The 19,346-nt window shown below is 36.9% G+C and overlaps 2 pseudogenes; both read left to right on the plus strand.

Moving 5' to 3' along the window:
• Positions 1 to 2,114: 2,114 nt before the first annotated feature.
• Positions 2,115 to 2,456, plus strand: LOC145127394 (putative mitochondrial protein AtMg00820 pseudogene; annotated as a pseudogene).
• Positions 2,457 to 2,783: 327 nt separating this feature from the next.
• LOC145127395 (serine/threonine-protein kinase BLUS1-like) lies at positions 2,784 to 9,181 on the plus strand (annotated as a pseudogene).
• The last annotated feature ends 10,165 nt before the right edge of the window (positions 9,182 to 19,346 follow it).

Below are 19,346 nucleotides of genomic sequence, written 5' to 3' on the forward strand. Positions count from 1 at the left end.
AAGAAAGCACAGAAAGTACCAAAGGCTAAGCCAAGCCAAGGGAACACTAGACACACTACCGCTCCCAAAACTTCAAATACTCAAAGAACCTCTCCTTCAAATCATGTTTTCACAAATTTTGAATTTCCAAACCAAACCGGAATCCACTATAAGAATAGTTTTAGACCTAAGAATCTTCCAGATTTGTCTGAATGATTAGACCAAGACCTATTCCAATCAACCCATTCATGTATCAGAATAGTAAATACCCTATGAATTCTATTCTTGGTTCATATTATGGTTTTAATTGATCAATGGGAGGAAACCACATGTTTGGGGAAAACTCTTGGTTTCCAGTGATCAATCAGTTTGGGGGAAATACCCAGTTTCCAATGTTTGATCAATTTGGAATGCCTGTAAACTATGGATTTCCTTCTCTAGGAATTCCTACTCAGTTCACCCACCCACCATTTTTCCTAAAGACCAAACGTCAAAAGAAGACCTCTAAGAAATCCAAAACCAAAGTCTCTAAAAACCAAGCAAAACCCAAAGAGGTTGATGTAAAACAAGAAAAGACTGTCTCAACTCCAACAAGTCCGAAGAAATCTAACACTCAAGGACCCAAACAAACATGGGTACCTTAACCTTCTCTCTAAACACATGCTTTTTGTGTGCTGGGGTGCCACACGATGATACATGGTACATTAACATTGGATGCTCTAGGCACATGACCAGTCACAAAGGTTACCTCAGAGATTTCAAGATCACAACGGAGGTCAGTATGTTACTTTCAGAAACAACATGAAGGGAAAAGTTATAGGAAATCGAAACATATCTAATGGGAACTTTACTGTTAAATGTGTAGAATATGTAGATGGTCTTAAGCATAACCTTATCAATGTTGCACAACTGTGTGACAATGATCATGAGGTTTTGTTCAAAAAAACCAAGATTTTGATTATGGATACCAACAAGCGCATCCTTGTTTATTACCCACAAAATAGGAACATGTATCCTCTTGATATTGAAGTAATTGAGGGTACCCCAAATATTTGTCTTCTTTACAAAGCTGCTTCTAACATCAGTTGGTTGTGACATAGAAGACTCTCTCACCTCAACTTTGGTTATATCAACAAACTCATAGGAAAGGATCTTGTAAGAGGACTACCATTGTTAAAACTTGACAATTATATACTTTGTGCTGCCTGTGAACAACGCAAAATTTCCAAATCACCTCACAAAAGTATAATAGAACACAATGTATCTGAACCTCTTCAGCTTACACATATCAATTTGTGTGGTCCCACTACAGTCCCTAGCTTAAGTGGTAAGAAATACATTCTTGTGATTGTTGATGACCATACCAAATTCACTTGGGTTTACTTTCTGTGAAACAAATATGAAACCACCAATGAGCTAATTAAATTCATTCACTACATAGAAGTTAGGGTAGGAAAGCTACTTAGAAGACTGAGAAGTAACAATTGGTGGAGAATTCAAGAATAATGCCTTAGATAGCTTTCTTGTATCCAAATGAATCAAGCACAAGTTTTCTGCACCCTACACTCCACAACAGAATGGTGTAGTTGAAAGGAAGAACCGAATACTATGTGAAGATGCTCGATCCATGTTGATCTTCGCAAACCAACCGGAATACTTCAGAGTCGAGGCCACTACAGCCGCCTATTTCACTCAAAACAGATACCTGATCAACAACAAGATTGAAGTCACTCCTCATGAAGCAATGAACAAAAGGAAGCCCAACATCAAATTCTTTCACATATTTGGCTGTCGTTGCTACATAAAGAAAAATAGGGATCAACTAGTAAAATTCGCACCCAAGGTTGATGAAGGTATCTTTCTTGGATATTTCCTTCATACAGCAGCCTATAGAGTTCTGAATAAGCAAACCATGGTGATAGAGGAAAGCAATGATGTCACATTTGATGAAAGTTATGTGAGGGTTCTGAATTTGGTATGGTCATCAACAATCCCAAGAATGTATTTCTTACCACTTAAGCTAGGGACTGTAGTGGGACCACACAAATTGATATGTATAAGCTGAAGAGGTTCAGATACATTGTGTGACTCATTCAACAACCAAGAATAAATGCTTATATGCAAGATTTCTATCCATGATAGAGCCCAAAGGAATCAAAGAGGCTCTACAAGATGCAGATTGGGTAAAAGCAATGCAAGAAGAGTTAGCTGAATTTGAACGCAGCAATGTGTGGGACTTAGTGCCAACACCAGAAGGAGTATCAGTTGTTGGTTCAAGATGGGTTTATAGAAACAAGAGTTGTGAAGATGGAGTCATCATCAGGAACAAAGCCAAACTGGTTGCCAAAGGCTACTCGCAACAAGAAGGCATAGACTATGATGTAACCTTTGCACTTGTTTCAAGAATAGAAGCCATTAGGATTTTCTTGGCATTTGTTGCACACAAGAACTTTAAGGTTTACCAAATGGATGTGTAGTGTGCATTCTTGAATGGTGAAATTGATAAGGATGTATATATTCAACAACCTCCTGGATTCAAAGATCCAAAGTTCCCCAACCATTGCTATAAGCTTCAAAAGGTTGTCTATGGATTGAAGCAAATTCCATGAGCATGGTATGGAACGTTGTCCAAATTATTGGAAGATTCACAATTTCAAAGAGGTTCTATCGATCCCACTCTCTTTAGGAAAATCCACAACAACCATCTGATGGTTGTGCAAATTTACGTCGACGACATCATAGTCGGTTCAACTAGCAAGGACCTTAGTGACGAGTTTGCTGAGTTGATGAAAAACAAATTTAGAATGAGTATGATGGTTGAGCTCAACTACTTCCTAGGTCTACAAGTTCGTCAATATCCTAAAGGAATATTCATTGGTCAAGAAAAGTATATCAAAAATTTGTTTAAGAGATACTCCATGGAGAACGCGTCAACTACAAAGACTCCAATGTCTACATCATACGAACTTCATTTAGACCTTGATGGGGAATTTGTAGATTAGAAGCACTACAGAGGAATGATTGGCTCATTACTGTATCCTATAGCTAGTCGGTCAGACATCATGTTTTCAACATGTCTGGGTGCACGCTTTGAAGCCAATCCCAAGGAATCACACCTCATGCCAGTAAAAAAGAATTTTTAAATATCTTAAAGGAACTGCTGTTCTGGGTCTATTATATCATGCTAAAGGCAACTTTTATCTCCAACCCTTTATTGACTCAGATTATGGAGGATGCAAGCTCGACAAAAAGAGCACTTCTGGTAGCTGTCAATTCTTAGGAGGCAGATTGGTTAGGTGAACTTCAAAGAAGCAAACATGTGTTTCAACCTCTACTTTTGAAGCATAATATGTTGTCGTTGTCAGTTGTTGTTCTCAAGTGCTCTGGATGCAAACACAACTGAGAGATTATGGATTCAAAATGCAATAGATCCCCATATGTTGTGACTCTAAGAATGCATTTTCAATCTCTCACAATCCAGTCAACCACTCAATGACCAAACACATTGATATCATGTATACGGACGACTTGGCATGCTTAATCCAGATTCTCTAGGCATGCTTAATCCAGATTCTCTAGGCATTTGAAGTTCCTACAAATGAAGAGACTGCAGATGTGTTCATAAAAGCTCTGGGTGAATCCAAGTTCTTACACTTTCTAGGACGACTTGGCATGCTTAATCCAGATTCTCTACGCATTTGAAGTTTTTTTTTTTTTTTTTTTTTTAACATTTTTTTAAAACTCCAAAAATCTTTTATTTTTTCTTTATTTTTTTCCAAAAGAAAATACCAAAAAGATTTTATATTCATTTTTTAATTTACGAAAGTGAAAAATACAAAAATATTTTATTTTCTGTTTTTGTCCTTACTTTAAACCAAAAAAAAAAAAATACCAAAACGATTTTATTTTGACTTTTGTTAGAAAAATGCAAGTTGTTATCACAACTATGCAAATGAAGAACGATAGTTGCTCCACACTTTAACGATTTTACAAAATACCAAATTTTGTGGTTCTTCAGTTTGCTTTAGTACAAAACTAATATTGGTTCTTTCATGACCATTAATAAGCTTTATTGATATACTCTACTTAGAGTTATAACATACATCAGGTACTAATGTTATGTGAGATAATTTGAGGCGAACTCTAACATTTAGTTAAGCCAATGTGTTATTGTATATTTGTGGCTTCCTTGTCCTAGTGAACTCATGAGACAAAATGCGAACTTGTGAAGCTTGAGGGATATAAAAAGTTTTGCTTTGTGAATATCTATACCTAATAAAAAGCTTATTCGTTAAAACAAAGCGATTCAAGTTTCAAGTTTATCTATTTCATTTCTGCACTTTGAGGGTACTTATATATTCAATAACTTATAGTTCAGGAGTGAAGTCAATCTATGACCTTTTGGATTCGATGAGTATTCCCCCCGGGGATATTTTTATCTATCCACCAAATTATAAAAGCTTGGTTGGATGGGAAGAAATATCGTTTAAAAAGGTTTCATAGAAAGTCATGGACTCCATTAGTGACCTAAGCGATTCCGAGCACTCCAATGAATTTCTTAAAAAGTCACGAACTAATGTAAAAATAGAAATAAAGCTAGAAATTATTTGCTTGTTTACTTTGTTAAAGTTAGAGTTATGAGGAAAGATAAATAAAATAAATAAATAAATAAATAAATAAAATAAAATAAATGTAGCTATAATCTTAGGTCAATTGTTATATATATATAAATAAATAAATAAATAAATAAAAAAATAAAAAAAATGTAGATAAATATATATATATATATATATATATATATATATATATATATATATCTATATATATATATATATATATATATATATATATATATATATATATAGTGTTTTTCTTTTAAAGCCGTGTCACTTGGAATTTGGCGATATTTTTTGAAATGAAAGATGTAAATAAAAGGGTATAGGTGGTAGGAATGCTAAAAATGAATGTTGTTCAAAATAAGTGGTGAACGTTTATGAGGATTGTTAGTATTTAGGGTTTGGGAAGTAGTTAGGTCTTAGACACAAACATATGCATTGCGATAAGACATAATTGGTGAGTACATATTGGGTTATTCTGTGTGATGTCAATGAGTTCAAATTAATAATCAACAAAGGAAATTCTTTAGAATGCAAAGTGAAGGATCATACACAAAATTTAGTTGCTTGATAAATTTGTAAGTGATAGCAAGATAATCTAATGCTTCTAAATGAGTCATCCTTCTATGTTTTATTGTTTCCTTAAGATTATTTCTTCCACATGCACACACTTCACCACATTTTACTGTTTCCTTCTCAGATTCTCTATCCACATGCACACACATCACCATAAAAGTTGGAATATTTAGTGTTTTCACTTTCATACTTTCTGTTTAACTCATGCCTTAGAATCTAGGTAAAGCAGCTAAGTTAGATAGAGAATATCACTTACTTGATCATGGAACATCCTCAGATAAGTGGAATATCATGTGACAAGTGGACCATCCTCTTTAAGAAAACCCTATGTGCTTGTTTTGGTTCATGGAGCATTCTCATATATAGTGAATAAGGAAAAGATCAAAAGCTTTATAGGACATTTGTGAACCATCTTGGACAACCTGGAAGCATATTGGAGCAACTTCATGCACTTGGACCAACATGGAACAACTTCAGGCACATGGACCAAATTTGGAACAACTGCATTCAACTTGGAGCATCTTAGCTTCTCTTGGAGCAACTTCATTAACTTGGATCAACTTGAAGTAATTTGGAGAAACTTCACCAACTTGAAGGATATTGGATCGTCTTCATTCTTCTTGGACCATCTTCATCCAACTTGAAGCAACTACATACACTTGGATCATCTTCACCAACTTGGAGCAACTACATGCACTTGGATAATCTCCACTACCTTGGATCAATTGGAAGTCACTTGGACTATCTTGGAGCATCTTCATCCACTTGGAGCATCTTCAGCCACTTGGTGCATCACGTCCATGTTGATCATCAAGTCCACATAGAGCATAATAAATGTGTCATGCACATTTTTAATAGGCCATGCATGTTTCAAGTAGGCCATGCACGTCTCGAGTAGGTCATGAACGTTCCTTTGGTGCCATGCATGTCTCTTAAGATAACATCCATGCATGCGCCACCTTTTCTTTCTTGGTTCTAAAGTCATCATTCTCTTGCTCGCGACTCAAGTTAACATTCTCCTATTTATACTTGAGTGTCATCCAAGTCTTCTAAGCCCACAAGCTGGCCCATGCAAGCCCTACATCAGACTGTTAAGAAACCCTAACAACCTTCACCTATAAATACCTCACTTCTATATCTTATTCTTTCTTTCTTACTCTCTCACAACTTCTTACTCTCATACTCACTTGGAGCAACTTCAGTTCAACTTGTTGCTTGGAGCGACAACGAGGCTTCTCTTGTTGGAACAAAATCGAGATTTTTTTTATTTTTGTTGGAGCAACATCACTTCGTGCACAACTCCTCTTGGCGCAACAACTTCTCCTTCACAAGAAGATCTTGGTGCAACAAACTCTTGGACCAACTCCTTTCGTGGCACATCACTCTTATCTTCATAGGTTACTTGGCGCATCTCCCCTTCGCATAACCCTTCTTGTGCCATCAACACTTCCTACCTCTTGTGCCATACCTTTCTCGCACAACTGTCCTTCGGTCTCGATCTAACTTCCACCTTGCAACCCCTTGGCGCACCTTCCTTCTTGGAGCAACATTCCTCTCTTGTGCGATTAAACTTTTCTTATGTCAAGTTCCCTACTTGTGCTATAACACTTTGTTCCCCATATACCTTCGATCGTAACATCACATTTGGAGCAACATCACATGCTTTAGCGAACTACTCTCTCGTGAACTAACCTTATGGCGAAAATTCATGACTTAGCTTCACTTGGTGCATGATCGAACCAAAAATCACTTTGGTGCCACATCCATTGCATTTTTGGAGCAACTTATAACCATGTGATCATCACCTCTTGGTGCAACTTAGACACCTTAAGATTCTTCTTGCACAATAGTTCCTCTTGCGCCATATCATGTTGCTCCATCCCATCTTGCACCATAAACCCTTATCTTGCTCCACACTCAAGCCTCCTAACCCTAGCCGTAATCTATAAAAGCCTCCCATCGTGAGCAACTTCCAATCCTACTTGCGCCAACTCAATTCCGACCACATCCATTCCGATCCACAACCGACATCGACTTTTGTTTTTGGCGCAACATCAATCAGAATTCTCCTAGCCGACAACACCATATAAGTGAACCAAGTTTTTAATTTTTTTCTCTCTCCTTATGGTTGGAGCATAAAAAAGGCATATTTTTTTTGCGCAACATCAGTATTCTTTCTGTTTGTTTGGCACAACATTATTGGAACATCACGTTCTTGCTTGGAGCATCACGACTTGGGATATCTTCGTGGATGAACAACTTGGAAAATAATGTGGTTCAACAACTTGATAATCCTTGGAGCGATAACTACATATTGTGCCAATCCATCTTGCACAGCTTCTCAATCCATCTTGCACAATATGTTTTTTGGAACATCACCCTTGGCTCATCAAGCCTACTTGCGCCATCCTACCTTGTGCCTCACTAAAAAAACCGAGATCAGGTCTTGGAGCATCTTCTACCTTTTGTTTGGCGCATCGAACACTCCTTCAGTGGCGTTTTTTCATCTCCAAACCTAGTTGGCACAACTTCTACTCTTGAGTTGTCCTTGAAGCAACTTCCTTCCTTGGAAACAATTGGCGCACCATATTTTTTTTGGCGCATCAGATCTTGGATCAAACCTTTGGCATATCTTCCTTCTCGTAATCAAGCCTTGGCGCAAATTCCTACTCTTGCATGATTTCTTTTTAACGCAACCATCGTCTCCTTCTTTCACCATCTACTTCCTCACAATATCTTGGAGCAATCTCATGGTCTTGTGTTCAACTCATTGGCAAAACCCATTGGAACATCTTCTCTGTTTGTGCACCAACACTCTCGTGGGCATCCTCTTCTGATAATCCGATGATCATCAGAAAACCCTAGTGTGCCATCCTCTAAACTTCTATTCATCCAATCTTTTTGGCACATCTGATGGGTCAATTCACTTCCTCAATGCATCCATCCCCTACATGCGTCGCCTCAATCCCACGCAATCCATTCTCTTCATGTAAGAATCCTTCTCGTCTTTGGTATGTCATCTCGCAAGCTTGGGTTATCATCACGCCTACTTGGCTCATATGATCATATCATTGACGGACCACATTTGGAGCATCCTATTCAAATCCAACTTGGCCACAGCTTTTCTTGGACTTCTGACTTCCGACTTTGACACCAACCGAGGTGTCGAAGATTTAGTCCTCACACTCGATTCCGTTCCAGAAAATCCTTCTCATCTCACCGTTTCCTATTTCTTGTTTTTGTTAATTGGAGGGATGGGAGGTAGTTAGAATAGATACACCACTAATCCAAATGATTACAAGCTTTTAGAAGAATTAGGTTACGGTTCCAGTGCCACCGTATACAGAGCGATCTATCTCGCTACCAATAACGTCATCTCCGTTAAGAGCTTGGATCTCGATTGCATAAATAGAAATCTGGATGATATTCAAATGGAAGCCCAAACAATGAGTTTGATAGATTACCCAAATGTGATAAGGGCATTTTGTTCACTTGTTGTGAACCAAAACCTTTGAGTGGTTATGCAATTCATGGCTGAAGGTTCTTGTCTACATCTGATGAAAACAGCATATCCAGATGGATTTGAAGAGTTTGTTATTTCTTCTATCCTCAAGAAGACTCTTAAGGCATTGGTCTACTTGCATCACCATGGTCACATCCACCATGATGCCATGTCTGGAAACATACTTCTTGACACTAATGGAGTGATAAAGCTTGGGGATTTTGGGGTCTCATCCTGTATGTTTGATAGAGGTGATAGACAACGTTCCATAAATACTTTTGTAGGAACTCCTTGTTGGATGGCGCCAGAGGTCTTGCATCCTAGAAGTGGATATGATTTCAAGGCTGACATTTGGTCATTTGGAATTACTGCACTTGAGTTGGCTCATGTTCATTTGGAACAAACAAAAAAGAAGCTACTACAAATGAAAGTAGTCAACAGATCTAAGAGGAAACCATGCAACGACCCCCTGTTGATGATCTGTTGTCTACTTGCAAAACGCTTCTAGAAATGAAGGATTCTATCGCCTTACCGATTCAGGATCTACTTGCAATGATAGGCTCTCAAGATGAAGGTCGATACAAGTCCAATGTTATATAATTCATTCTAGAATAGGTAAAGCTTTGTAGTGCCAATTTTGATGGTGGAAAGAACAACCTGCTATCATCCCTCTTTCATGTCCTTTCTTTGATTCTTAACAAGGATAAAGATGCAAGAGAAGTTGCTTCCAAGAGTGGTTAGGTTAAGGTTGCAACATCTCTTTTTTTGGAGTGGAACTCCTGTTCAGTTCACACGAGAATGAGAAGTTGATTGTTCCTAAAAGAGTGACATCCGCTTTTCTTGCCATCGACAGGATGACACAGGTTGATCAAAAGTTGTTGATGGGGCCGCATCACCATCAGTGTTTCAAGTGAGTTATTGGATAAATTGATTTTCTTTGAGTCATCACCTGTGAATCTTGGATCCAAAAATCACATTTGGAGAACTTTGCGTAAAGCTTCCCCCTCTTCAAAACTTCTAATACTTCTCGTAAGTGCTTGCCATGATCCTGCTGGCTCTTTGAGTAAATGAGAATGTCATCTATGAACACTGTTACAGATTTATCGAGGAATTGTTTAAAAACCATGTTTTTCAAATCCATAAATGTTGCTGGAGCATTGGTTAGTCCGAACGACAGAACTAAAAACTCATAGTGTTCGTATCTTGTTCTGAATGCGGTCTTCTTTATATCTTGCTCTCTCACCTTCAGCTGATGATATCCTAACCTAAGATCGATCTTTGATAAATAGCTCAAACCTTGCAACTGATCGAACAAGTTGCCAATCCTTGGCAATGGATACTTGTTCTTTACTGTTTCCTTGTTTAGCTCGCTATAGTTTATGCACATCCTCATGCACCCATCCTTTTTCTTCACGAATAACATCGGAGCTCCCCAGGGTGAAGAACTAGGTCTAATGAAAGTGTTGTCCAAGAACTCCTGAATTTGCATCATAAGCGCTTTATCTCTCGATGCTAATCAGTATGGTGCTTTATCTATTCGCATTGATCTTGGCAACAAGTCTATTCGAAACTCTACTTGTCTATCAGGGGACATTCAGGAAGATCTTCGGGAAATACTTCCGGATAGTCACACACCACTGGTATTATTTGCATATCTTTCTTCTCCTTCTTTGCATCGATCACAAATGCTAAGTATGATGTACATCCGTTTGACAAACACTTTCTAGCTTTCATCAGGGAAATGATTTCAGAATTCACTCTACGTTTGTCCCCGTACACCATAAATGATTCCTTTCCGGTGGGTTTACTATCACCATCTTCTTTCTACATAGTATCTCAGCATCGTTCGCACAAAGCCAATCCATCCTTGGTACAATTTCGAAACCGTTCAACTCAATGGGTAACAATTCCTGTTGGAATTTATTCCCGTTCAAGTCGATGACGATGTTTTTAATGAAATCGCTAACAGGTATGAATTTTGCACTAGCAACTTCTACAACTAGAGCATTATCAAGTTTATTTACAGGAAGTGATAGTCTTCCACCAAATTTATGCGATATAAAGGAGTAATTAACTCCAGAATTAAACAATATATTGGCAGGAGATCCATTTACAAGAAAGGTGCCTGAAGCGACATCTCATTCTCTTGCCTTTGGCCTTGGCGGCACATTAGGCCTTGTCGCCTCTTTCTTATTTGATCAGTCCCTAGCAATATGTCGTTCTTCATTACATCCGTAACACACCCTCTTGTTGGATATACATTCATTGGCGTCATGACCAGTTTTCACGTAATTGAAACAAGTCAGCTCCTCGCCATATTTCCTAGAGTGTTTCTTTTTGCACTTCTCACACCATTTTTCTGTTGGGTTTTGAGCATTCTAACAATCCTAAGTGTACATGCAACCCTAAATACCTTGGATCTATGTTTTCTCTATTATACATGCAAATATGAATATTCCAAGGTATTACCCTATCTAGCATACAATCTTTGATAATTGGGTAATAAAACAAGTTAGAAGACATACCTTGTTGATGTAACTTGACTCCATGAAGCTTGAGAGCCTAGTGCCCCAAGTGTGACACCTCAAATGGTTCACACAACATCATGAACACTTGTAATAACCATGAGAAGAAGACACTCCAAGCTCAAATTGACTAGCCCTCACATATGTATCACTTGTGTCCATTTCTTGAGCTAAAAGGGTCCTTATATAGTGTGCACATTAGGGTTACTCCATGTAACCCATGACTTTACCCATTCCTTATGCTCCATGGGTTTTAACCTCCATGGAGTATCCATGGGTCACCACATGGGTTAAACCCAATATAAGGAATCTTGGATCATAAGCCCACATATATAAGAATGAATGATTTACACAATCAATCCCCATATATTTAATTAGTCTCTTTTGATCACTAAATTAAGTCCAAATTAATTCTTGATCAATACTAATTAAATAACATGATTTCATATTAATATATAAGAACTTATAATATATTAATATATCACAAATGTCTTCTTCTCACAAAAGGTCTATCCAAATGTCCCGATGCCATGCAACCCAAGTGGACCATGCCGAGTCGGGTCAAGTCTTACCAATTATAGTTATGGACTTAGACACTAATCCAATAGTCTCCCACTTGGATAAGTCCAAAACTATTATTGAGTATGACTTCAAGAACCAACTGGCAATCGTAGCTCTCAAAAGCCGCTGTTGAACTCTGACATTGTAACTGAACTCTGATCTCATCACTGACTTGTCCATTAGATAAGGGATCATATATTCCTCAATTCTAGATATCATATGGACTGAGACATGGATTGTAAATCATTCTCTCTATCCATTTGTTGTTTCCCGATTTCTGATTCATGATGATTGACTGATTGAACAAATCAAATCAGTCTTGGCTTGGCCAAGCACTCACATGTGTCATCGCTAAATCATCGAGGGGCCCACAGATATCGCTTTTATCCCGAAGGTAAAAGGAATGGATAAACTTCGACTCATATGGCTTGTTCTACTACTTCTTGAATCATACACAAATGCACGTTTTATAACATCGAGTTACCAATGCATTTTCGCGCAATCAATGTACAACCAACTCATAGTAACAACTCATATCTCTAGGTTTGAAGAATATAAGATATTATCGTCTCATGATCACTCGTGATAAAATCCATGAAGTGATTCAAATGAGCGCGGATTGAATCCAATACTCAGAACTTATGAGCACTCATGAGTGTTGTAGCACCACTTTGTCCAACATCTTAGACCTCTACAATCCAGCTTCATGACAGTCTTGATTCATATCTACTTCCAACATATGACCGACTGTGGATAGTTTGAATAACTTAGTCATTCAGGAAGAACGACCTAGTTATTCTGGAAGTCAAAACATGCAAAATGAAACACAAGAATAATTGAATCTAGTATGGTATAAAAACCTATGAATATAAATAGAACATTTTTTATTTATCACCATACTGATTACTCATTATTCATTGTTTCGGTTTTAAACTATCAACTTTATACTTGAATTAAAACAATAGTTGTCCCATGCTCCAAGCATGTACACTATGTTTTCTAAACACTAGTCATGCCATACTCCAAGTATGCACACTATGTTTGTCTAAACATTATTTATGCCATACACCAAGTATGCATACTAAGTTTTCTATGATCTTTACTTTGTGAAACAGATCGATTGAACATAATTCCAATGATTCTCATTTCACAATCCCAAATCCTTACTGCAAATGCAGGAATTCCAAATTCATCCCATTTTCCGAAATCTGTTAGATTCTAAACTTATATGCATTGATCCTCTTGTAATGATTATGCATAAAGTCACAAAGACTTGACAACAAACATTACAGATCATTCCAAAGGAGATCAACTCCTTGGAAACATCCTTCATGCATTAAGTTTCCTAATCTTATACAGATTTGATGAATAACTTCCACCTATGGGAACAACTCCATATTCCCATTTTGACTATCACTTCTGAACAAGAGTTGCCTCTTTTCAGAATATGTCAATATGGTCTTTCCAAAATTAACACCATACTTCCAATTGTCCTTGAGCAACCAATCTTTGGTAAACCTTAGATTGTCCTCGACAATTGCTTAATCCTTTTAGTCATATCCAATTCTAGACCTTTTCCCTTCTTAATGCCCCAGACATTTGGAAAATTTTAGAAAGGATGAATATTATAGCACATGCAATCGATCCTATATCTGAAGCATATGTGACACGATTCATGATGTCTCACATAAAGACATGATACTAGACCAGTCCTTTTGCTACAATATTTCTATTTTCCAAGTTCTCATAATTCAGATTATGAAAATGGATGCCGTAATCATAATCGAATTTTAGAACGCAAATAATAGACCCCTATATAGAATTTCCTTATGTTGAGCCATTCCAACACAAAATTCATATATATCCTTGACTAAAGATGATTAAAACCTCAATCTAAGCTTTTAGAAATGAAATGAAGTATAATTTCCTCTCACTTAATTATAGCAAAACAACTTTTCAACCCCTGCAACTCCACGAATTGAAACTTTTGTTTTCTATAATTAACATTGCTAACTTGCAACACTTATAATAATTATCATGCTCCCACTAACATGATGATTATTAGCAGAACACTTATGCTCCCACTAGCTTTGACATGTACTCAGAAATCAACTGGACTTCTAGAAATCAATACTGTATTGACTTTCTTACCAAAGTTCAAATTTCTGATACGAGATGCTTTGATAAAACTTTATCAAAATCATACACCTTTCCTTAGATAGCACACATGTGTGTCTAAACAATTTCAGAACTATGAAAAGGGATGCCGTAATCATAGTCTCAATTGTTTAGACCTTTGCCATTTCTCACAAGTCCATGTTAGTGTGTCAGTTAACCACACACGCTACACTAACAACTTTGAGAATGCAAATATCACGACTGTTATCTACTTAAAATCTACTTAGTGAAAGTGTTTCCTCACCATCATTTTCATGAATCGGAGAGAAACCTTATGACACTTATATTTTTATGGTGTATGCGTTCTCATCCATGTGAATTTGTCAAAACCATAATCAGAAGATAAGGTTAGTGACAAATTCAAACTCATATGGACTGAACTTATGTAATCTTAACTTCTTGCCACCTGGCAGTACAGGGCCTGCCATTGCTTCCAAGTTGTTATGCAACCAATTGAGAACTTTCAGAACTCCTATGCAAAGCCAACTTTAACTGGAATGGGCACAGAATATGTCAACACAATAGGTTATAAACCTCAAGTCGTGTGCTAGTGAAGAACCTCAGGTTTTATTCTTGATTAGTTCTTGAGACTTTCAAGACCTTTAAGACTCCCACTGTCCTCTTGACATATAAGACTCTCTTGTCAAATTTTCAAGGGATAGTGCGGATTCTTTATCAAGACAAACACTTTACACAATTGGCCTAAGTTGGTCTTTGTTTTATCCAAAACATCACAACTTACCAATTTCAAATGTACAAGAGTAGGACACTTTTACTCTTACATTTGACAAGTGTTTTAAACCTTTCTTTAAGATATGTCACTCAAGTTACAATCTTGGAGTGTGACTCTAAGAATTGTTTTTGGAACGAGGTATGAATCATCTTCTTGATTTCACCACTTCAACAATTCATAGCTCCTCTTCTTTAGATATCATAATGCACTTAGAGGATGAATTGTGATAAGGTCTCTTAATCATTAAGATGATCATATAACATGATACTAAAGTACTCTCCCATCTTTTTAGATTTGAGAAACTTTTATCCTTCTGCCTAATTTGATTCTTCTCATTCGTTCTGCCATACATCGAAACTTTTCCAACGTTTCAGAATTATACTTAAACTAGTAAGTATAACCATATTTACTAAACTTTAGTAAATCATGACGAATAGTCTTATCGATCTTTTGTGGTGGACTTGATCAGTGCACCAGAATGTGTACTCGATCCCTTAGTCCTTCACTTGACTCACATATAAATGTGAACAAGGAACTAGTCTTAATTTTCCAAAGCTGAAAGTTCTCATTCAACATACTGTACAACTTGTATGATTTCAAGTTTCTATCCAACTGAAAGCTTGGATGATGAGAAGCTTTCCTTATTTGGTAAATTTAGACACTACCACAAATGAAAGAATCAAGTCCATTTTTCCAATATTGCTATCAATGGAATTATATAAACAACCATTTTTTTCACAAATGCCACTGTAAGGATATTTAAAATAAATATAAAATTAAAACCTTTTTATTTTATTTCAAAACTTTGCGGAAAAAACTTATCCTTACAGTGCAAATGCATATGAAAAACTTGTTGTTATCTACTCCTAAGCAATATATCATAACTCCTAAGCAATATATCTAACTCCTAAGCAACATCTCAAAAATTCTGATCACCGAACCATGCGATCGAAATCCATTTTCGCGATCAGAATCAGCATATACTTCCTTTAAGTTTCTTCACTTTTCTTTGATTCTTAAAACAACAACATGTGACCCAGTCACATCATGTAATGAGAATCTCAGAATAGAAACTTAACAGAGTTAGATAGTGGACTTCACCTGAAGTAGAATCAAACATCTTCACTTGATCAACCCTATGATCCTTCAGGTAAATTGGCAGTTTTGTAACCAATGCCCCTTCCTTTGGCAATATAAACATATGGACTCTATGGAAATGGTACACGGGACTATCACAGACTTCGATTCTCTTTACCATTTGGTCAACCGAGTTGACTATGGCCGATCCCTTTCCATTGGGAAGAGAAAGCTTTTTCTGGATATCCAATGTTGCCATTGTGAATGTCCATTCAAGGTTTGGGAAGTTGATCTTCTTAATCAAACTTGCTTTACTAGTCCTCCAAATCATTGCTGATTCAGCAGCACCAAGAAAATAGATAAGATCATTTAAGGGTCATGTCATAGTCTGTTTCATAGTAGTCCCAAAGGAACTCACCATGTGACTTAGAAAGTGATTGAACATCCAACTTTCTTAAGACTTTGACACCCAACTCTCCCGGCTTGTCAATATGTGACTTTATCTCCAAGAAGTGATCACACATAGACTTTGCTTGCCAATAGGGCTTGAGTGACCTTGAACTTGTGGGTCAGGGAGAATAATTGGAGGAGGTAGAGGAAGTGAAGTTCCAAGAGATTTGGGAAGATAATAGATGTCTGAACTAGACATCTTTTGGGAGATATTCAAGATAGTTGATTTAAAGTCCTTAATATAACACCCAATATGAAATATTAAGGCTAGGACCCAACACAATACTTTTATAACTTGGAAGAGGGATGCCGTAATCCAAGTTATAAAATATTTGAAGGTAGGTGAATGACGATTCACCAATTTCCACCATGAAAACGAAATAATTTATTAAGTTTTAATTGGTTTTGAAACTCCTAGATTCTTTTGAGATTCATTGAACTTTTTAATGGCATGTTTCAATCTCGATTGTGCCCTTCAGGTTTTGTGACTGGGATGCCGAGGATCACAAAACAAGGTATGAATAACCATGCAAATATACTTGGTACCCTTAATATTTATCACTTAATCGATGTGCCGGTTAACCACACGCGCTCCACTGATCCTATGATAAACATTAAGTTACCTTTTGCCTACCTTGTTAAATCCAGCTAGTGTGTCGGTTAACCACACACGCTCCACTAACCGACTTAAGCAAAGTGCAAAGCGTGATTTCATGGATTAGCACCTTATTCACATTTTTCCTAAAGTAACTAAGATTGGGAATTATAAAAACATTTTAGTTACTTTATATTTATCATTAATACTTTTAATGAAGGGAGAATTATAGTCGTTGTCCTACCTGTTCGGCTAACGACCCTCCACCAGTCAAGGAAGCGGTGGGTGAGAGTGGATACCCATTAAACTGCCATTTTATAGGCAGTAACCTTATACCCCCCTTATAGACCGACTTCGTGAATGAGGCCTACTAATGGTAAAACGACTTTACTCTTATATATATATATATTTAAATATTAGTAACTTATAATATTATAAAGTATAAGGGTTGAATTTTAACTTTTAAAATTCTAAGGGCTTAACTTGGAATTAAAGTATTCATGAGGGAAACTTTATAAATTCCAAAACTTGAGGGCAAGTTTTGAATAATTCAAAACTATTCAATTTCATAACTTATGTGTTTAAAGTAGTTTTAATTAAAAAACCTCTTCAAGTTCCATAACTTGAGAACAAGTTATGGAAGACTTTAAACTATTAAAAGAATAAAACTTTTCTTTATTCATAACTTATGAAATATTTATGAGTTTTATGAAACTTTAATGTGACTTTTCATGTAACTTGAGGACAAGTTACAAAAACACATTTTAGAATCAACTCTTAGATTAAAATGGATTGAAGACACATAATCAATTAACTTTTCTATTAATCTAAGCAACTCATATGAACAAAGATAATTCACATCAAACTTTTTCATGTAATTAGCATAACTTTTAAACTAACACAAAACATGAATCTATTGAACATTATCTTTGAAATTGGATTAGCATGAACATTACCACATCAAAAACAAGTTTATAAGTTCAAAAACAGCTTAGGGTAATGTTCCTAGTCCAATTCCAGCCAAAACAGTCGAAGATATGCTGTCTGGGGGTCCAACTCGTCGAGTGCATGAACAAACTCGACGAGTTGGTTGCTTTTTGCCTTGGACTCGTCGAGTCCCTTCATGGACTCGGCGAGTCTGCTGTGCAGACAGCACCAAACTTTGATTTTTCAGCCAATTTTGCAAGTATAACAAGAAAACAAGCCTAGGCTCTGATACCACTGTTGGGTTTTGAGCATTCTAACACTCCTAAGTGTACATGCAACCCTAAATACCTTGGATCTATGTTTTCTCTATTATACATGCAAATATGAATATTCCAAGGTATTACCCTATCTAGCATACAATCTTTGATACTTGGGTAATAAAACAAGTTAGAAGACATACCTTGTTGATGTAGCTTGACTCCATGAATCTTGAGAGCCTAGTGCCCCAAGTGTGACACCTCAAATGGTTCACACAACATCATGAACACTTGGAATAACCATGAGAAGAAGACACTCTAAGCTCAAATTGACTAGCCCTCACATATGTATCACTTGTGTCCATTTCTTGAGCTAAACGGGTCCTTATATAGTGTGCACATTAGGGTTACTCCATGTAACCCATGACTTTACCCATTCCTTATGCTCCATGGGTTTTAACCTCCATGGAGTATCCATGGGTCACCACATGGGTTAAACCCAACATAAGGAATCTTGGATCATATGCCCACATATATAAGAATGAATGATTTACACAATCAATCCCCATATATTTAATTAGTCTCTTTTGATCACTAAATTAAGTCCAAATTAATTCTTGATCAATACTAATTAAATAACATGATTTCATATTAATATATTAGAACTTATAATATATTAATATGTCACAAATGTCTTCTTCTCACAAAAGGTCTATCCAAATTCCTGATGCCATGCAACCCAAATGGACCATGCCGAGTCGGGTAAAGTCTTACCAATTATAGTTATGGACTTAGACACTAATCCAACATTTTCTTCACCTCCTCCTCCAAACGTCTTAGAACCAGACTTCGAGAAACTGATTTTCTTGTTGGACCTTGAAGATCCATGAAACTTTCGTTTCTCTCATACCTTAAATCTCTCCAGACCCTTCTCCCTTGACTGGGTCTCAGTATTCTTAGCTGCCCAGATGGCGTCTTTCAAGGTTGTTTCTTTTTTGACCATTGGACCAAAGCCTGCTGGCAACCCATTAGCAAACTCTTTGACCTTTGAGAGTTCATTTGGAACTAAATAAGGAACAAGCTTCGTTTTCTCCGTAAAACTTGCAGCATACTCGCTGATGCTCATCCTTCCCTTCTTCAGATTCTAAAACTCGTTCTTGATCTTCAGAAGATCCTACTCAGAGCAGTACTGTATTTTTAGTTGAACCAAAAAGTCTTCCCAATACATCTTGCTAGCTTCTCCCTTGGGCATGGTACCAGCGAGTAACTTCCACTAGCTTAATACCCCAATCTTCAACTGTGTAACCACGAGAACGGTCTTCTGTTTGTTGCTGCAGTCGCAACTTTCAAACATCATCTCCATCTCAGAG

Source organism: Lactuca virosa, chromosome 7 (assembly GCF_052849685.1).
Source record: "Lactuca virosa cultivar CGN04683 chromosome 7, Lactuca_virosa_CGN04683_v6, whole genome shotgun sequence".
Classification (NCBI taxonomy): Eukaryota; Viridiplantae; Streptophyta; class Magnoliopsida; order Asterales; family Asteraceae; genus Lactuca; species Lactuca virosa.